This window comes from Nycticebus coucang, chromosome 9 (genome assembly GCF_027406575.1).
Source record: "Nycticebus coucang isolate mNycCou1 chromosome 9, mNycCou1.pri, whole genome shotgun sequence".
In the NCBI taxonomy this organism is placed as follows: domain Eukaryota; kingdom Metazoa; phylum Chordata; class Mammalia; order Primates; family Lorisidae; genus Nycticebus; species Nycticebus coucang.
The window spans coordinates 81,383,452-81,401,593 of NC_069788.1; the positions used below are offsets into that span (position 1 = coordinate 81,383,452).

At 41.6% G+C, this 18,142-nt stretch overlaps 1 protein-coding gene across 15 annotated transcripts in view; it reads right to left on the bottom strand.

Annotated features, from left to right (window-relative positions):
• The window catches only part of WDR20 (WD repeat domain 20), an 85,661-nt gene that overhangs the window by 60,481 nt on the left and 7,038 nt on the right, over positions 1–18,142 (bottom strand). The window contains exon 2 of one of the 15 annotated variants that reach the window (XR_008382545.1): positions 14,841–14,995. The exons of 13 other annotated variants lie outside the window; for them this stretch is intronic. The gene's annotated coding sequence lies outside the window, so the exon portion shown is untranslated. Of the gene's footprint in view, positions 1–14,840; positions 14,996–18,142 lie in introns of those variants that run through there. One more of the 15 variants, XM_053603125.1, reaches the window with a different exon arrangement.

Genomic DNA, 18,142 nt, shown 5'->3' on the forward strand with positions numbered 1-18,142 from the left:
CCTAAGGGTGGGGTTTCCAAAGGAATGCCTGAAGTGATAAGTGGACAAAAGCCTAGTCTAGTACTGTACTTCAGCTGTGCCCTATGCTCTGAGCTCTGTGGAAAACTAAAAAGTTCTGCTGCATCAAGGAAAACCCTGAGCACAACAACCATTTTTTTTTTTTGAGACAAGAGCCTTGAGCTGTTGTCCTGTGTAGAGTGCAGTGACATCACCGCTCACAGCAACCTCCAATTCCTGGGCTTAAGCAATTCTCTTGCCTCAGCCTCCCAAGTAGCTGGGACTACAGGTGCCTGCCACAACACCCGGCTATTTTTTGGTTGTAGTTGCCATTGTTGTTTGGCAGGCTGGGGCTGGATTCGAACCCAGCAGTTCTGGTGTATGTGGCTGGCGCCTTAGCCGCCTGAGCTACAGGCCCCAAGCCAACCATCATTTTTTAATGAGCTGGTAATACTGCCCTCAGTCTTGCTAACTACATGTTCATCTATTCCAGAACTCATAGGGAAAAAAAAAGACCAATGTAAAATGTTGTGTAATTCCATAATTCTTTGGAAAGAAGTTAGGAAGGGATAGCAGCTTTCTTCTTTGAAAACTGCTTTCTTCTGGGAGGAAGAATGTAAGCATTTTTTCCAGGACACAGCAAGGAAGACACGGCTTCTAAACAAAGCTAGCTTCAGGCTCCAGAAGAATTCTAACAGCATAAGATCTGAGGCTGTGGCTTTCTTAGTCCATTAGCTGCTGCCCTAATAATACCAAGACTAATTTACACACAACGGAAGTTTATCTGGCTCATGGTTCTGGAAGCCAAGAAGCCCAAGAGCATGGTGCCAAGGTCTGGTAAGGTTCTTCCCACAGCAGAAGTGCTTAACACAAAGAGAGGAAATTGGCTAACTTGCTTTTGTAACAAACCCAGTCTTATGATAACTAACCCATTCCCTCAATAATGACATTAATCCATTCATAAGGGCAGAGCCCTCATGACCTAATCTCCTCTTAAAGGCTCCACATCAAATAAGTCTCAACATGAGTTTCAGAGACAAACTGTAGCACTGACTAATATCTAAAAGCCTCTTAATGCAAAAGGGGCTGGCAAGCCTATCTCTGTGAGCTTCAGTAACTAACAGAGCTCATTTTAGCTTGTGAAAAGGATTTTGAAAGATTATCTGATTTATTCAAGTAAGTCTCTGGTAGACTATAATTTCAACAACTTATTCATTTAAAAATAGACACTAGGCCAGGCATGGTGGTTCATGCCTGTAATCCTAGCACTCTGGGAGGCTGAGGCAGGTAGACTGCCTGAGCTCAGGAGTTCCAGACCAGCTTGAGCAAGAGCCAGGCCTCGTCGCTAAAAAAATAGCAGACATTGTGGTGGGCGCCTGTAGTCCCAGCTACTTGGGAGGCTGAGACAAGAGAATCACTTGAGCCCAAGAGTTTGAGATTGCTGTGAGCTGTGACACCAAGGCACTCTACCGAGGGTGACAAACTGAGACTATGTCTCAAAAATAAATAATTAAATACAAGGTGCCTACTATATACAGACACTGTGATATGTTTTCTGCCCTCAAGATTCAGTCTTGTGGAGGTAACAGAAATTTAACAAAAAAATTCCGACATCGTGTGAAAAGGCAGGAGGACATTCATAGTAGTCAAACAGCAAAAGCAAAAGAAGACAGGCTTCTAAACCAGGCAAGGGTATAATGCAGCTAATACTTTTCTCAATGTGCTAATTCCAGTGTGTTCTATTTCCTCCTGGTGCTGGCTCACCTCCTTACCACAAGATCTGCTCAAGGGAAGAACTGTGTTTATGATGTCTGAGTCCCTAACCCAGCATAAGGCCTTACGTGTCGTTGCTTCCTTGGTTGCCTACCCATTACCTATCTATAGATCATTCTCCTATCTAGTATCTCACAACCCAGAGTAATCAAGATATTAGATAATCTAATACATAGCTTCTTGGACTTTTGGCTAAAATCAAGTGTAAATAATCTAATTCCCTTGCTAAAGTTAAGGGTTAGCCAAGACTGTGTCAATCAGCCCATACAAACAAAGTCTGACAGTTAAATTTGCAAACTTGTCATAGAAAAAGTGCTATATACCTCATTACTGAATATCACTACCGTCACTTTCAAAGTACTCCCCTTGGAAAGCTATGCACTGACACCAGAACTTAGTCACCCTTCAAAGTAATTTTGGAACTCTTTTCTGGAATGGCCATCAGAGCAGTCGTATTACCCCTGATGTCCCGAACATTAAAATGTCTTCCTTTCAGTATTTCCTTTATCTTCAGGTAAACAAAAAAGTAACTGGGGGGCAGATCAGGTAAGTAGGGAAGGTAAGTTATGTTTACTGGCTAAGCATTCCCTCACAGACAGTGCCTGGCCACAGGAATGGGCTGGTAAGACAATTTAGGGCAAAGAGTCAAAGAAAGAGGTTTGCTAGAGGCTTCTATAAAATAATATTCCTTATTCTGAGAAACTGAATAGAAGAGTTGTTCATTCTCATCCTAGATACCACTTCCCATTCTGGTCCATGTGGTATAGAAATGGGAAGCCTAACCCACCTCCGTCACTGTTCAGCATAAGCCATGCTGAAACGTGGCAGAAAACAGAACCAGGGGAATCTTCGCAAAACAGAGCTGGCATCCCAATCAACCATGCTGGAAGCCCACCTGACCTCTGGAATTTTCAGTGATAGAAGCCAATGTACTCCTTTAAAGTGTAAACTATTAGGCCAGGAGTGGTTGGTTGCTCATGCCTATAATCCCAGCACTCTGGAAGGCCAAGGCGGATGGATTTCCCAAGTTTAGGAGTTAGAGATCAGCCTCAACTCGAGTAAGACCCAGTCTCTGAAAATAGCTGGGCATTGTGGTGGGTGCCTGTAGTCCCAGCTACTTGGGAGGCTGAGGCAAGAGGATAGCTTGTGCCCAAGAGTTTGAGGCTGCTGTCAGCTATGATGCCAAAAGACTCTGAGAGCAACAAAGTGAGACTCTCTTAAAAAAAAAAATTTAAACTATTAATAGTTTGAATGGGTTTCTTGTTACTTGCAAACTAAAATATTCCTAACATCATAATATATTCTGGTTATGCTAAATCTTAAAAGTCACTAATCATAGTCCACTGATCCCTTTATTTTTTAATATTAAAAATATTTTTTTAGGCCAGGCAGGGTGGCTCACTCCTATAATCCTAGTAATCTGAGAGACCAAGGTGGGTAGACTGAGCTAAGGTTTGAGACCAACCTGAGCAAGAGTGAAACCCCCTCTCTACTTAAAATAAAATAAAAAAAAATTAGTCAAGCATTATGGCAGGTGCCCGTAGTCCCAGCTACTCAGGAAGCTGAGATATGAAGATCATTCAAACCCAGAAGTTTGAGGCTGCTGTGAGTTAGGCTGATGCCATGGCACCCTAACCTGGGCAACAGAGTGAGACTCTGCCTCAAAAACAAAAACAACCCACAAAAATTTTATAATGGAAACAAGGGTCTTGCTATTTCGCCTGGGCAGGGCTCAAACTCGCGAGTTAACTAAGAAGGTGCATGCCACAACACCTGCCTCACCAACTTCTTTTATAACACATTTTAATGTTCACCTCTTACTTCCCAAAAAAGTCTTTTTTAGGCTTGGCACCTGTGGTTCAAGCAGCTAAGGCGCCAGCCACATACACCTGAGCTGGTGGGTTCGAATCCAGCCCGGGCCCATCAAACAACAATGACGGCTGCAACCAAAAAATAGCTGGGCGTTGTAGCAGGCACCTGTAGTCCTAGCTACTTGAGAGGCGGAAGCAGGAGAATCTCTTGAGCCCAGGAGTTGGAGGTCGCTGTGAGCTGTGATGCCACAGCACTCTACCCAGGGCGACAGCTTGAGGCTCTGTCTTTTTTAAACTTAATTTCCAAATATTAAAATATAAATGTTGCCAGGTGAGGCAGCATACACAAGGAATCCCAGCACTTTGGAAGGCTGAGGCAGGAGGACAGCTTGAACCCAGGAGTTCAATATCAGCCGGGGCAACATTGTGAGACCCGATCTCTACAAAAATACGTGTGAAAAAGTTAAGATGAACTTGGGGGTTCATAGCTGAGAGGTTGAGGCAGGGGGATCACTATGAGGTAAGGAGTTTGGGACCAGTCTGAGCAAGGTTAAGACCCTGTTCTCTGTAAAAAACTTAAAAATTAGTCAGATGTTATGGCACATGCCTATAATTTTAGCTACTTGGGAAACTGAGGCAGGAAGATCACTTGAGCTCAGGAGTTGCAGTTGTAGTGAGATATGATCATGCAACTATACTAAAGCCAGGGTGACAAAGTGAGACTCTGTCTCAAAAAGAAAAATAAAATTAGCCAGGCACTGTCATGTGGGTCTCCCATTCTAGCTACTTGGGAGGCTTAGGTGGGAGGAACACTTGAGCCCAGGAGTTTAAAGCTGCAGTGATCTATGATCCTGCCACTCTACTCCAGCCTGAGACAGTACAAGACCCTGTCTCAATCAATGAAGCAATGAATCAATGAATCAATCAAGGTACAGCCACAGCGTGGAGTATATATAATTGTAAAAAAAGAGTGAAGAAGTTCTCATACTAATCTGGAAAGCTCTCCACTATATATCATTAAGCAAAAAAAAAAAAAAAAAAAAGATACAAAATACCATACATAGTTTGCTTCCTCAATTGCTTCAAATCTCTGCTCAAATGTCATCTTATTCTTTTAACAACAGAAGGATAAGACAAAAATCAAATGATGACAGGTAGAGGAAAGGAAACTTCAGAAGTAGAAGGTAAGGCCTGTCGTAGTTGCTCACATCTGTAATCCCAGCACTCTGGGAGGCTAAGGCGGATGGATTACCTGAGCTCAAGAGTTCGAGACCAGCCTGAGCTAAAGTGAGACACCATCTCTAAGAAAGAGCCAGGCATTGTGGTAGGCACTTGTAGTCCCAGCTACTTGGGAGGCTGAGACAAGAGGATCGCTTAAACCCAAGAGTTTGAGGTTGCTGTGAGCTAAGACGACAACATGGCACTCTACCAGGGGGAATCAAATGAGACTCTGTCTCAGAAAAAAAAATAGTAGTAGAAGCTAGATCTCTCTGAATATAACCTTGTTCTATAGTTCTGATTTTGAAACTATGTAGATTATTTGCATAATTAAAATACAAAATTAAATCTATTTATTTATTTTGTTTAGAGACAGCATTTCATTCTGGTGGGAGGGGAGTGGTGAGATCATACCTCACTGTAACCTTGAACACCTGGACTCAAGTGATGCTCTTGCCTCAGCCTCCTAAAGTGCTGGGCTTACAGGCATGAGCCACCATGCCTAGCCTAAAATTAAATTTAAAAACTAATCCCTTGAGCGGCACCCGTAGCTCAATGAGTAGGGGGCCAGCCACATGCACAGAGGCTGGCAGGTTCAAACCTGGCCCGGGCCTGCTAAACAATAATGACAACGGCAACAAAAAAATAGCTGGGTGTTGTGGCAGGTGCCTGTAGTCCCAGCTACTTGGGAGGCTGAGGCAGAAGAATTGCTTAAGCCCAAGAGTTGGAGGTTGCTGTGAGCTGTGACACCAAAGCACTCTACCCAGGGTGACAAAGTGAGACTGTCTCAAAAAAAAAAAAAAAACTAATCCCTTATGTTATAAAACTGGATTATGGTGATAGTTATACATCTTGGTAAATTTACTAAAAGTTACTGAATTATATGCTTAGAACAGATGGCAAGAAGGAACAATAATTTGACAGGATTAAGTTTAAGTTTTTGACCTTTATTTCTGATGCCACAGCTCACGGCAACCTTCCAGGGCAACAGCTTGAGGCTCTGTCTCAACAACAAAAAAAAAAAGTTCAAGGTTGCTGTGTTATTATGACATCACAGCACTCTTTCCAGGGAAGATGGACTGAGACTCTCTAGGCTCATACGCTGGGGACTTCACCCATCAGCTCTAGTAGTTAGTTACACAGGCAAGCAGTACTCATTTCAGAGCAAATGTTTCAAAAAAAAAAAAAAAAAGACCATTAAGGGAGGGAGGGAAGTGAGGGGGGTGGGGGGAAGACCATAGAGGGAGGGTGGAAGGGAAGGAGAGGATTAAGTTTTTCTCTAATTTGAAAGAATTAGAGAAAGCTAGTAGAGACCCAAGCTTTTTCAACTTTAGTGTGCACACATGTTACCTGAGGAACCTCTTCAACTGTAGATTTTAGTTCAGTAAGTCAGGAGCAAGGCCCATAGGCCCATATTCTGCCCATATTCAAGTTCTCAGGTGACAATGATACTGGTCTATGGATCACACTTTGAGAGTCAAGGCAACTTAAGACAACCAGAGGAGTCTTGCTCTACGAAGTAGCTGAGGCCAAGCACAGTAGCTCATGCCTGTAATCACAAGGTAGGAGGATCACTTCAGGTCAGGAGTTCAAGACCAGCCTAGACAACATGGTAAGAAACTCTGTTTCCCCTTGGTCCTCTCTACAAAAAATAAAAAACTTAGCTAGGTGTGGTGGCACACACCTGTAGTCCCAGCTTCTTTGGAGGTTAAAGCAGGAGGATTCCTAGAGCCTGAGTTCAATGCAGTAGTGAACTGATTTTGCCACTGCACTCCAACCAGGTTGACAGAGTGAGACACTGTCTCCAAAAAAGCAAGCAGCAACTGAGAAATAGGGCAATCACTACTGCAGGCAAAAAACCTAGAGAGAGGGAGTAGGGGTCAGAAAGGACCCTCTGACTTGCTTTAAGATGGAGGGAACAACAACATGTTTATGGTCAGAGAAAAAGTGATGGTGTAGGAGAAAGGGAGAATACCAATTAGGCAAAATGAGATGGGACTTAGCAGGTGCATAGGGAAGTGGACCTTAGGGGCAGAAAGTTAGTTTCTCTTTAGTAACTGAAGGGAAGGCAGAGTCCACAGGTATCACTGCTGCTGGAAGCTGAGGTGATATGAGAGTAGGAATCTGCAGAAGTTCTCCTTTTACTGCTTTAAAGTTCTAAGCAAAATAAGAAGTAAGGTCATAAAATAAGAATAAAGATAGGGAAGGAAATTATTGAAAATTTGAGGGCAAAGTTACCAATGGTCATCTAGGAGGGTACAGAGTCAATGTGGTTGCCAGCCCCTTCAGAGTCACGGTTGTGAATCTAAAGGAAGGCCAACCAGGATGGCTGCTATTCTGCAACCACACTCAGTGGTAAAAGGTTAGATGTGCATTAGGTAGAGGATTCTACTTGGCTGAGGTTAGGACTGTGCCAGGGAGGCTATAATGATTAGCCATGACATTAAGAAGTGATGCTAGAGAGTGACAGTAAGGCAGGAGCTAAATCAGTGAGAAATGAGAGAACTGATGAGGTCCTATGAGAGATATCACTGATACAATCTGACTTGAGTCCTAAAGGAGGATGGATGATATACCAATGCAGTACATTACCTCAAAAGTAGTACCAAAACAAAGAAATAACATTTTTAAAAGATCTTTTAAAAAATCATACTAAAAGAACAGGCACCATGGCTCATGCCTATACACCTAACACTCTGGGAGGCTGAGGGGGGGATATGAGGGAGAAAACTGCTTGAGGAGTTTGAGACTAGCCTGATGACGAGTGAGACTCTCCCTCTACAAAAAATAGAAAAGTTAGCTGGGCATGGTGGCACATGGTTGTAGTTCCAGCTAGTCCGTAGGCTGAGGTAGAAGAATTACTTGAGCCCAGGAATATAAGGTTGCAGTGAGCGATGAAGCACTCAGGGCAAAAGACACTGTCAAAATTAAAAAAGAGAAATCACACTAAGAATTCTAAAAGAGGCTAGGATACCTAGCCAACATTAAAATGACCACCACCACAGACGATAATCTTCCTCTTTCAAACTCTGCATAAGTTTCAATCCTCACAGCACAGCTCACAGCTTCAAGAGGTGGCATCAAAACTGCCACATCCTTAGGCCTGGGGCTTCTAGTACCCTTGGTTTAGAATCCCCTCCCCTTTCAGCCTATCCATCATCCAAATTTAATTCAAGTGTCACCTTGTTAAAGCCTCTCTAAATTCTCACTGCAATAGAGACAAACAAATATTATACTGCAATCACCTATTATCTGGACCAAATGGAACACAAAGTCCATCTTTCAGACGGATTTGTATAATAGTTCTTGTTTTTTGAGACAGCGTCTCATTTTGTTGCCCTCAGTAGAGTGTCATGGCGTCTTAACTCACAGCAACCTCAAACTCCGACATAAGCGATCCTCTTCCCTCAGTTTTTCTATTTTTAAAATAGAGACTGTGTCTCACTCTTTAAACCACTTAAGCTGGTCTCAAACTCCTGAGCTCAGGCAATCCACCTGCCTCAGCCTCCAGAGTGCTAGGATTTACAGGCATGAGCCACCATGCCTGACTGCATAATAGCTTGGGGGGAAAGGGTTCAGACACAGTCTCACTTTATTGCCTCATAGAATGCTGTGGCATCACAGTTCACAACAACCGCAAACTCTTGGGCTCAAGTGATACACTTGTCTCAGCCTCTTTGAGCAGCTAGGACTACAAGCACCTGTCACAACGCCCAGCTATTCTTAGAGACCAGGTCTCGCTCTGGCTCAGGCTGGCATCAAACTCATGAGTTCAGGATCCACCTGCCTTGGCCTCCCAGAGTGCTAGGATTACAGGCGTGAGCCACTGCTCCCGGCCTTTGTATATAGTTCTTGCTGGGTTCCTCCCTCTTGTTAGGGCAGCAAGGGCAAAAGAATGATTAGTAAGAAAAAGAAAAGAAGCACAAAGTACCAAAAGCATCACTGAGAGCTCTTCATGGAGCTGAAAGTTACCCTTAACAGGAGAAACCAGTTACCCACCTTGTATTCAATCACACATACAATACTAAAGGAAACAAGCCAAGACTTATTTAAATTAGATATTTAAATTTATTGTTTAGGGTGTTTAGATTTGTTGTGCCACAGACTACCCACGATAGTTTCTAAATATATGATTATAAAAGAAATCCATATTGGGCGGCACCTGTGGCTCAGTGGGTAGGGCACTGGCCCCATATGCCAAGGGTGGAGGGTTTGAACCCGGTTCTGTCCAAACTGAAACAAAAAATAGCTGGGTGTTGTCCCAGCTACCCGGGAGGTGAGGCAAGAGAATCGCCTAAGCCCAGGAGTTGCAAATACAGAGTTTTAAAAATTTCTTTCTGACAAGCCTATAGGTTGTGGAGGTTAGCAACCTATAGGTTGTTTTCTGGAGGCTAACTGGACAGCCGGTTGCATTTAGCAGTTTGCTGAATACTTGGTTAAATTATCATCATTTTGTGCTAAGGTTTATTGCAGACACATTTGGTCCTAGATGAATTTAGTGCCAAGCCTGTCTTTGTGTGCTTACATCCAACTGTGATGAGCCTATATATGTCAAGTTGGTGGAGACCCTTGGTGCTGAACACCAAATCAACCTAATTAAGGATGATGACAAGAAACGATGGGGACGACTGGAGTGGTGGCTCATACCTGTAATTCCAGCACTCTGGGAGGTTGAGGCAGAGACCAGTCTCTAAAAGAAAAAAAAAAAGCTGGGCATTGTGGAGGGTGCCTGTAGGCCCAGCTACTCAGGAGACTGAGGCAAGATAATCACTGTGCGTTGCTGTGAGCTATGACACCACAGCACCCTGCCAAGGGCAACAAAGTGAGACTCTGTCTCAAAGAAAAAAAAAAAAAAAAAAAAAACGGGGATAGGTAGGCCTTTGTAAAACTGACAGACGAGGGGAAACCCTGTAAAGTGGTTGGTCGCAGTTGTGTAGTAGTTAAGAACTATGGCAAAGAATCTCAAGCCAAGGATGTCATTGAAGAGTACTTCAAATGTAAGAAATGAATAAATAAAAAATAAATAAATAAATAAAAAAGAAATGAATAAATAAAACTTTGGCTCATGGTCCTTAAAAAAAAAATTTTTTTTATTATATACTAGATAACAAGATCTAGTGGCAGATCCACTACTACTATAATTTCAAAGTAGTGGTGAGTGTAAACCACTTATTAACATATCTGCAAACATAATGTGATAAGAAAACATTCTGGTTCTGTTATTACTATTAATTTGTTGCTATATTAAAAATTAAGGGATATGTTAAATTTCAGTTAAAAGTTAAGAGAAAATTGGCTCAGCGTCCGTAGCTCATTGAGTAGGGCACCAGCCACATACACCAAAGCTGGCGGGTTCGAGCCCAGCCCTAGTCTCAACAACAATGACAACTGCAACCAAAAAAATAGCTGGTCATTGTGGCAGGCACTTGTAGTCCCAACTACTTGGGAGGCTGAGGCAAGAGAATAGTTTACTTCCAAGAGTTTGAGGTTGCTATGAGCTATGACCCCACAGCACTCTACCCAGGGCAACAGCTCAAGAGTCTGTCTCAAAAAAAAAAAAAAAAAAAAAAAAAGTTAAAGAGAAAATAAAGATGTACAATATTTTTTCCCATCCAGGTTGACATGCCCCCTAAGTTTTATTCAGGTCAAGGAGCCCTAATAAGTGAATGTTATCTGAAAGAGCAGACAGTGTCTGCAAATTTCCTACAAAGGGCTGGATACAGCTGAGCTCCTGTGTCTGCTTTCCCTTCTCCCCAGAGTCTCTCCTACCTTTTAAAAGTACCACACTGCACTGCCAATGATCTCCCTGAAATCTCTTCCTAGTCTCTACATCTGCTCTACTTTCCCCCATTCTTACCCAGCTCCTCCCCTTCTCCTTTCAAGGCTCCAGAGGAAAGAAAACAGCAGTCAATTAACAAATCACAAGTAAGAGATAGCAGACTGAGTCAATCCTAGCCCTTCAGTATCTTCTACAACTAAGAGAATTATTTTACATTTGACAGTACCTTGCCATTACTGAAGGGTTTTTACATAATTATCTTGTCTCGTCCAAAAAAACAGTGAAGTAGGTAGGACAAATATCCTCATCATTATTTACAAAAAGAAATCCAACTGCTCTGAGAGACAAGCAACTTACAAAACATGCAATGTTGGAGCAAGTTCAATCTCTAAAAGGGCTCCAATCTAAGCTGTTTTATTTTAAATTCTTAGAACTACTGAAGCTGGGCAGGCGGTGGCTCATGCCTGTAATTCCAGCCCTCTAGGAGGCAGAGGCAGGAGGATCACAGCTCAGGAGTTCAAGACCAGCCTGAGACCAGTGAGACCCTGTCTCTAAAAATACCTGGACATAGTGGCAGGCACCTGTAGTCCCAGCTACTTAGGAGGCTGAAGCAAGAGAATCGCTTAAGCCCAAGAGTTTGAAGTTGCTGTGAGCTATGAGGCCATAGCACTCTACCGAGGTGGACAAAGTGAGACTCTGTCTCGATAAGAAAAAAAAAAAAAAAAGAAAAACTGAAGCAAGAAGATCATCTGAGCCCCAGAGCTTGAGGTTGCTGTGACCTGTGATGCCACAGCACTCTACTCAGGGTGCCAGAGTGATACTGTCTCAATAAACAAACAAAAAAAAGAACTACTGGGATGGCAGGTTCAGGTTAAAGCAGTAGTAAATACTGGACAAAGTAAAAAATCTTGGTACTGAGTAGTAATCTTATCAGTTATTATCCATGTCCTTAAAATTATTTCTTCAGCTATAAAGTAGAAATAATAGCAACACATGACAGCCAGACCTTACCCCCAAAGCTCAACTAAGCTGCTCTATGTAAATGCTTTAAAAATTGTTACATTATGGCTTGGCGCCTGTAGCTCAAGTGGGTAAGGCGCCAGCCACATACACCAGAGCTGGTGGGTTCAAATCCAGTCCAGGCCTGCCAAACAACGACAACTACAACCAAAAAATAGCTGGGCATTGTGGTGGGCACCTGTAGTCCCAGCTACTTGGGAGGCCAAGGCAAGAGAATCGCTTAAGCCTAGGAGTTGGAGGTTGCTGTGAGCCGTGATGCCACGGCACTCTACCCAGGGCAATAGCTTGAGGCTCTGTCTCCAAAAAAAAAAAAAAAAAAAATATATATATATATATATGAGTTAGGATGGGCAGTGGCTCATGACTATAATTTAGCACTCTGGGAGCCTAAGGAAGGTATGTATATCTCTTGGGTTCAGAAGTTCAAGACCAGCCTGAGCAAGAGCAAGACCCTATCTCTAATAAAAACAGAAAAACTAGCTGGGCGTGGTGGTGCACCCCTGTAGTCCCAGCTACTTGGGAGGTTGAGATAAGAAGACTGCTCAAGCCCAAGAGATTGAAGTGGCTGTGAGCTATGACACCACAGCACTCTATGCAGGGCAACAGAAAGAGACTGTCTAAATAAATAAATAGATAGTAAAGTTATCGTTCTCATAAAAAAGAAGATACAAACAAAGAGGCAACAGATCATACATTCATTTAATAAATAAATATTTCAGAGCCTGCAATGTGCCAAGCATTGTTGAACTGGGGATACAAGTTCTGAACTAGGGATACATGATGAATAAGACAGAAAAGGCCTTGCAAGTTCTCATGAAGCTTATATTCATTAAGGAGAGTGGAAAAGACTGGCAATAAATGCATAAGTAAACATAAAAAATACTAGTGCTATAGTCTGAATGTTCCTATCTCACCAAAATTCACGTTAAAACCTAATCACCAGGGTGATAATATTAGGAGGTGTAGCCTTTGGGGATGATTAGATCATGACCAGAGAGCCCTCAGGAATAGGATTAGTGACCTTATAAAAGAGGCCACAGAGAATTGCCCTGCCCTTATATCACCTGAGACATAGCAAGAAGGCACCATTCATTAAACAGGAAGAGTCCACAGCTGACTGAATCCGCTGGCACCTTCAATACCTTCATCTTAGACTTCCCAGCCTCTAGAACTGTGAGCAATTTCTTGTTTATAAGCTACCCAGTCTATGGTATTTCATTACAGCAGCTCAAACACACTAAGACAACCAGTAGTATTATGTGAAAGATTTCTTTCTTTCTTTCTTTTTTTTTTTGAGACACAGTCTATCTTTGTCACCCTCAGTAGAGTGCCATGGCATTATAACACACAGCAATCTCAAACTCTTGAGCTCAAGTGATTCTCTTGCTTCAGCCTCCTGATTAGCTGTGACTATAGGCATCCACCACAATGCCTAGCTACTTTTTTTAGAGATGGGAGGTATCGCTTTGGCTCAGGCTGGTCTGGTACTCCCGAGCTCAGGCAATCTACCCACCTCAGCCTCCCAGATTGCTAGGATTACAGGCATGAGCCACTGTGCCTGGCAGTGTGAAAGATTTTTTAATGGGCTATGTTAGTAAAGGTAACCCATAGCTACTCTGAATTGATAGTCAAAAGGAGCCTCTCTGAGGAATGACATGTAAACTGTGATCCAAACAGGAAAAAGGAGCTACCAATGTACAAAGTAAAGGAGGGGACTACCCTAGCAGAGGAAACAGCTAATAGAAAGAGGTTCTATGGAGGGTATGGGACAGACAGAAATTATGGACTAACAGGGACCAGAAGTCCCACTGAGACTCTTAGTCCTTTGCAGTTGAGCTTGTTAAGCACCGTGGCTATAGGGTCAAACAGAACTAGATTCAAACCCCAAGACAACCTCTTAAAACTTACTAGTTTTATAACCTATGCCAATTATTTAATCTCTATAATCCTCAGTTTTCTCACCTGTAAAATCAAGATATTAATAACGTTTAGTTTATAAGGTTATTTGAAATGACTAAATTAGATCATTCATGATCGCTTAGCATAATACATAATATGCATTATTAATAATAAACATTAGCTATTATTACATGACCTCTTAAACCCTGTTGTCTCCTCTTTAGTATTTTCAAGGAAGTTCAGCTCATGTCACATCTTTTCTATAAAGTATCTCATAACTTCTTTCTATTCTACAATTTCCAACTCTCTGGAATAACATCAGTATCACTTATCAGGGAGGCCCTGCTGCCTTGCAAATAGTTCACTGTTGAAAAAGGCCTATGTAAGGGGCCTAGTCAGAGGCCATGGCTTCAACACCAGGTTTTACCATATTCCTTCAGTAACAATGGGCATATCACAATCTCTCCAACTGTCAAAAAATTTTTTCCTCCAAAGGACTGTTTTAAAGAGAAAATGAAAAGGTTGTAAGCTGTCAAGGGCTATGTATTTATCCTCTTAACCAAATGTACACAGCACCTAGAAGGCAATGTTCAGTTGTGAATGCTTTTTAGAAACTGCCCTATCATTGCTGGTTACTTGTCCATCCCACAACTAGACTACAGGCACTTAGCCCAAGGACTATGTCTTATTTGTCTTTGGGTCCACAGGTCCAACAAATGTTAGTTGAATGCACAAGTCTTTTTATTATCCCATTGGACTGTGAACTCCTTGATGGCAGAGATTCTTTCTCAGCAACAATGTAGAGTAGACACTCCAACAAATCTTTTTAGAATGAACATGTTAATACCATGTCTACTAGATTAGATAATAATCTAATAATCTGAGCTCTCAAGGTCTGGTCCATATCTCATAATTCTTTGATTTCTCATAGTCTGCCACATGGCTTTTTACACAAAAACCATTCAAGTTATTTATATGAAACATGAGGGCAACGCAAAGTCTCTAAAGCAGAGATCAAACTGAGTATAGAGAATGAGCAACTGTGTAAGTTTTACTGTTGGGGGTGGCGACAGAAGAGTAAGCTGTTATGTGAGTCAACTAAAGGAAAAACAGATTCAGGTTGGAGGAATAATCTTCAAGTGGTTAAATGAAAATGTTAAAATATTTCCTCTTACTGAATGACTCTCACTTTTAATATAAAAATCTTACAAATTCCTTCCTCATGAATGACTATTGCTTCTTTCTTATAAAACTTATAGATTCAGGCACATTTTCCTACTGCTACAAAACAAGATAAAAGTGTAACAGACTGATTAGGCATGTTTTCAGTATAATATACCTACTTTTAAAAATCTATATTACATAGCAGCATGGTGGCAGGCGCCTGTAGTCCCAGCTACTCAGGAGGCTGAGGCAAGGGGATCGCTTGAGCCCAGGAATTTGAGGTTGCTGCGAGCTAGGATGCCACTGTACTCTACCCAGGCCACAGAGTGAGACTCTGTCTCAAAACAAAACAAAACAAAATCTATATTATAAAATAGAATTGACAATGCAAAATATTACCCAATTTATGAATTACCAATTGGTGAAGAAGCTGGGAAGTTGAGAAAAATGCTGAAAGATAAGAGCAATCACCAACTAAAGCTCAATCAGAAATGACGACACAGCATTTCTGAAACTAGAAGGCAACAAGTTTAAAAATTTACAAAAAATATAATCAGCATACAACATTTGGGGGCAAATCATTTATTTGAAATCTATCTCAGTATTATTCTCTTACTAAGCAAAGAAATACTTTTCCACTTCACCTTTACTTTTTAATTCCACTTGATACTTAGACGTATGTATTGCTCTGCCACATGCGCAGCACACACCTTCTACTTTGTATTACGATAATCAGTACAAAAATACAAACTCTTTAAAGACAGAAAGTGTCTTAATTCACCTTCACATATCCACAATAGACAGCAGTGCCTTGTACAGAATAGGTCAACAATAAATGTTTGATGAATGAGACTTTTTAAAAAAAAAAAAGTAAGATATAACTTTTACTCTATCATAAAAAGTAGATGTCTCAAATTCAGAGGACAAAGTAACTTAGTCCCTGAAAATGATAACTGGGAATGTCTACCAATTAAAGTTATTTCTAGTTCTAATGCCTTCTCCTGAATAACCAAACAAGATCACATTTCATATTTCTGCACAAACTAACCTGAATGAAAAACAAAATTATCCTTTAAGCGGTTCTCAACCTGTGGGTCATGACCCCTTTGTAACAATGAAAATACATCCTGCATATCAGATATTTACATTACGATTCATAACAGTAGCAAAATTACAGTTACGAAATAGCAACAAAAATAATTTTATGGTTAGGGGTCACCACAACATGAGGAACTGTATTAAAGGGTTGCAGCATGGGCGGCGCCTGTGGCTCAAGGAGTAGAGTGCCGGTCCCATATGCCGGAGGTGGCGGGTTCAAACCCAGCCCCGGCCAAAAACCACAAAAAATAAAAAAATAAAATAAATAAAATAAAAGGTTGCAGCATTAGGAAGGTTGAGAACCACTGCTTTAAGACATCAAATTCCAGACTACAAAAATCTTCCTATTTTATTTATTTATTTATTTATTTGTAGAGACAGAGTTTCACTTTATGGCCCTAGGTAGAATGCCATGGCATCACACAGCTCACAGCAACCTCTAACTCCTGGGCTTAAGCGATTCTCTTGCCCCAGCCTCCCAAGTAGCTGGGACTACAGGCGCCCGCCACAACACCCCGCTATTTTTTTGTTGCAGTTCGGACGGGGCTGGGTTTGAACCCGCTACCCTCGGTATATGGGGCCAGCATCCTACCGACTGAGCCACAGGTGCCGCCATAAAATCTTCCTATTTTTTTAAAAGAAGGTTCTTAGGTCAGGCACAGGTGCTCACACCTGTAATCCTACCACTTTGGGAGGCCCAGCCAGGCAGATTGCCTGAGCTCATGAGTCCCAGACCAGCTAAGCTACAGTGAGACCCCCATCTCTAAAAATAGCTGGGCATTGTGACAGGGATCTATAGTCTCAGATGCTAGGGAGGCTGAGGCTTGAGCCCAAGAGTTTGAGGTTGCTGTGAGCTATGATGCCACAGCATTTACTAAGGGCAACAAAGTGAGACACTGTCTCAAAAAAAAAAAAAAAATTAAGCCAGGGGCCGTGGCTCACATCTGTAATCCCAGCTTACAGGAGGCTAAGGCAGGAGGACTGCTTGAGCTCACGGGTTCAAGACTTGCCTGAGCAAGAATGAGACTCCGACTCGTGAAAAAAACTGAAAAACCCTGCCAGGTACTGGGGCAAACTTCGGGAGGCTGAGGCAACAGGATGCCCACACCCCGAGTTTGAGTTTGCAGTGAGCTATGATGCCACTGCACTCTGCTCAGGCCGTAGGACAGAACTCTTAAAAAAAAAAAAGGAAATAAAAAATAAATAAAAATAAATAAAACAAGGTTCTTTAGCCGAATAGCCAAACCAGTCAGTGACACTAACTATATTTCGATCTTCGCTCAAGTTTTCTACCAAAGCACAATACCATTTAAGTTACTAGAGTAACTCGACAATAATAAATATTTTGCAGGCTACAAATTTCTTGAGGGCAGAGACTAGTCTACACCCAGCATCTAGAACAGTACCTCGTATCTGGTAGGCACATTCCATAAATATTTGCTGAAAGAATGACATTCATGACTATCTCATGAATTTCACTAACATATTTCGGGTGCTTCTTGCCATTGCTCATATCCACTCATGGAGTCTTTCAAAATCTCATCACCACTCCCCTCTCAAAGTCAAGAGAACCAAGGTGTAGTATGAAAATATCTCCTGCTTTAAATGATAAATTAAGATACTTTCCCCTCAGCATGTAATATTCAAAAGTCAAATAACTCAATCTTACCAACTTTTCAGAAGTTAGTAAGTACCCCTTAATGGAAAAGAAACGCCAGTTTCCATTCATTCAGCAATCCTGCACGTGCCTCACTAAAGTAAGCAAAAGATTTCTCAAAGTTAACTCTCTAACATATCATTTCTCTCCTAGCCTAGAAAACCAGTGTTGAAGCATTAAGATTAAAAAAAAGAAAAAAAAAAGATTTCTCAAAGTAAATCCACTTTTAAAAGTTTTAGACTTCTAAGCCTCTTTTTAAATTAAAAATGGAGAGAGGGGAGGTACAAAAATTACACATGGGGAGAAGGATGTGAACATGACCTTCTCTGAAGCAATCCAATATCAAAGCCGGTTTGTAGAAAAAAAACTTTAAAAGGCATGATGTTGGTCACCCTTCCACACAAAGCATGAATTCCTCCAACATCACCAACAAGTGGTCCTGCAGATTTAACAAAAAGAATATTTCCCATATGACCATTTCCATAAGAGAATGCTCATTTTCTCCCAAGTCAACCCATTACCTTTTTCTATAATTCAGACTCTAAAAATATTCTAGCTTTTTTTACAAATGATTCTTCTTTTGGCCCCATCTTCATCCCAGCATCATGAATATAAAACTTCTCCTGCATAAAGACCTAGAAATAGGCATGGTGGCACACCCCTATAGTCCCAGCTACCAGTGAGGTAAAGGCAGGAAGATCACTTGAGCCCAGAAATTCTAGACCA